Here is a 3,752-nt window from a genome sequence, read left to right as displayed (position 1 = left end):
TTTAGCACTTCTTTTCCCCGATTATTCTATATCTATTTGTTTATAATACTTATTCGCACTCTAATTTTTTCTCAATTTTATCATTCAAATTCCATCAAAATTATGTTAATGAAGATATAATGTTCTCTGATATGCCTTTAAGTGTAAGAAGGGATCGCAGTTCGAATCATGGATCTTTTATAGACAATGGCTTACGAATATAGTAGCTTGAAATGATAATTACGATGTTAAAGAATTCAAAGAATGCAATGTCGTCAAATTTGCAATGTTGCATATCACGTTCTCGTTTTAATATACTATTAAAAAATCTGTTTGGTATTACAAAAGGCAATATTACCATTTACTATTTTAATTGGGTTATGAACTATAGAATTATATCTGAATAGTATTCTTGTAAATAATTCATCTACACAGTAATTTATATTTACTTTTTATGCAATAATTACAAAACTAGAGTCTTTTTATTAATAAGTTAATCATATAAAATTATGCGTTATTCTGCATACATTTCGTGTACAATTGTGTCATTAGCACAGTATTAGTACTTTATATTTATTTCGTTTCGTCCATAGCAAAAATTATTCAAATCCATAGCATGTTATATTATCAGATTGTATTATTTCTTATTGCACAATATGCTTTAGGATATCTTTCTTTTTCCTGAAAACTTCGTCGCATACATATTTTACAGTTTTACATATTTTACAAACACAAGGACGATCTTCAGTGCGTATTCTTTTCGTATAGAAGTTCGAGGCACGATATATCGAGTTCGTAAATTAAACTCGTAAAAATCGGAAATACAAAATGTATAAATATTAGTCACTATCTGAAATATTTATAGCCTTTCTGTGTCCGTAACTGCACTACCTTTTTCTTTTTTTATCTGCATATATTATGAGCAGGTAAATTAAGATATTAAAGAATCGAGTAAGACCTTTACCTGTAATGAAACTTCTAAAAATGGCTTTCCCTGTATTATAGAATATTACGGAATACTTCGACATTGGATAGAACATATCTTCGCACGGCCCTAACTGCGGTCTATGGCCCTCGAGTGCTCGTATTTCTGTCAATTCGTTTGTTTCGACAGCGAAAACACGTTTGCTTCAATATTTGCGCGATTTTACTTCCTAGATATATTCTTGCCCCGACTCTACATCTTTTGTACTAAACTAATCTCCTCAGTATCGATGCAGGTATGGCTTGGATGAAGAATCAACGGATTTTTTATGATACATCAAAGAATCACTCTTTTTGTACTCACGCATCGATCCTTCTTATTCTTTATATGAGTAATTAGGATTTAAAGTAGAAATATTTTAATTAGCTTGCAAGTTTTAACTTTGGAAATTTATAATGTTTCTTTTAATTATTTGGGGTATGTGCAATTAAGAAATTATAAAAATAAAATTATACCCAGTATTTAAAGTTAGCGTGGAGGGAAATTTTAAGTAACTACTGAAATTTAAGTTTTTAATGTTCCAAATTATTTAAATTAAAATTTAAAGTTAAATTGTCAAGAAGCATAATATGATATGTGTGTTACATATGAATTAGAAATTAATATCAAAAAATTATTAAAAATTACATAGATTGCAGATTATTTATCGGAGAATTATAAAAGCATAGTTTTTATTTTATATGTTTTACATGTTGCACGTGCTGCGGGTAAGTGATTTTTTTTTGCACAAATACACAACTTATTTGGAAAATAGAAAATATACCTGCTCGGTGATTGAGGACAGAAGGTCAAACGGAACTGTCTTTCAGATCACGTATAAACACTTAATGTTATAAAGAAATAGGAACTTTCACATATTGCTAAAATTAGGGGCCATTTGAAGAATGTAGAAGCCTCGAGAAATTGAAAGGCCTTAGAAAGTAAGAAAGAAATTCAAATGTGCTCTAAGAACGTGATGTGACGTGAAAAGATCATTTCAATAATTTAGAAAAAATGAAATATATGATACATGCAAAATCTATTTGCTGTAATTTAAGTTATGGTATATTATAATAATTTTTTTCTAAATTTTAATTACTATACGTTTTTTTTTTTTTTTTTTTCGAAAATTTGACAGAGAAATCTTTGGTGGATTGAAATGACTTAGATTGCTAATAGAATTAGTGGAAAAGTATGATTATTAATGGAAGATTGAAGATTACGTGCATGTATACAGACACTAATATTTCAAGAATATCTCACAAACAAGGATGATCCAAAAACATTTAGCATCTAGAATGTCTTTGGAACTATGAGAGGAAAAGAAAAATCTTTCGAATAGAATTTGCCAAATATTAAAGGAGTCATAGTATAATTACGTCAACTGTTTGTGCTCCCCTTAGGAGATATGAAAGTCATTCCTATTTTTCTTTTTTAGCATTTCATTTTTCTATCTTTATCAGCTGATAACAGTTCTTAAGCTAAATATAAATACATAAACACGGTCTATCAAGATTATAGAAATGAAATTACATAATGTATTTACTTCTTTTATATGTTATGTTTCAAAGGATAGAATATCAGTACTAATTTCTTTAACACTAGAATTATCTATGTGTAATGTATATTTAAATATAGCGAATATGACTACAGATAATTATTACTCGAGTTGAACAATGGAAATAAATGAGTCTAATCGTGATTTTATTTCAATGAAAGTGAATAAAAATTTTATCAACAAATGCCTGGATATTACCAGTAATTACTGAAAATAATTATCAAAGAGTCAATAATTCGTCATTTCAATATAAAATAGTTGCAGTACTAATGTAGCAGACAATATTTAATCGATGTTTAATCAAGTACAAACATTTACTTTAACCTTCCGTTATATTTACTCGATTTAGCATTCTGTGGATGCTTCCCATTTCTATTTTTTCCTATTAAATTTCAATTAAATAAATTCGCTACGAAATGTTCCAATTTGAGTATCCACAATCATAGAAATAACCATGATGATTTAAGAGCAGATTTCTAAAAATCTCCCTATACTTGTTACGCGGTGCATATGGAATATCTTGCCTTGGCATACCTAATTGAGCCGTGAGGTCGGTATTTTTAAGGTTTATAACACGATCGTACAGTCAGACTATTTTAGAGTTGGACTTTAGGTATATTGGGGGCAATGAAACAAATGTTCTTTCAAATCTTAATCTTCTAAGTACGGCTGAATTTTACGCGAAGCGATTTCAGGGGACAGCAGAGTCTGACACGAACTACATGTAACATAGAGCACTAAAATGTGTGACAGAAAATGCTGTTCTCTACGCGAGTGTATTAAAATGAAGTTATCGATGATATAATTATAAATTTTCTTCAAATATATTACACATACTTTAACTTTAACGATTCACTTTAATAATTTTAATAAACTTGCGTATAATATTGTAGGATGGCGAATGCTGGTTTTGAGACACCGAAAATTGTCGAAAGAACGAGAACACAATAACGCAAACTCAAAATTCGTAAAATGATTTAACTTAGGAAAAGAACACCAAGCTAACGAAACGAAAACACACAAAGACGCATTCTTTTAAAACTCTCTTTCCAACACCAAGCGACTCATGCTTGTACTGGTCACAACCGATTTCTAAGGACTCTGTTTTGCTTGTCAAGGACCACGCTTTTATGCTTTCCTTAACCTATTCTTCACCTCCCCGTAGGGGAGTCAAGCAACTTAATTTTGTTATATAGAATAACTTTTCGATTTGCTTCTAGAAGATATCGATCGGTTTAGAATTTGTTTTTG

This window comes from Eufriesea mexicana, unplaced genomic scaffold (genome assembly GCF_001483705.2).
Source record: "Eufriesea mexicana isolate 0111107269 unplaced genomic scaffold, ASM148370v2 scaffold1303, whole genome shotgun sequence".
NCBI classification, from domain to species: domain Eukaryota; kingdom Metazoa; phylum Arthropoda; class Insecta; order Hymenoptera; family Apidae; genus Eufriesea; species Eufriesea mexicana.
Note: the sequence above shows the minus strand (reverse complement) of the source record.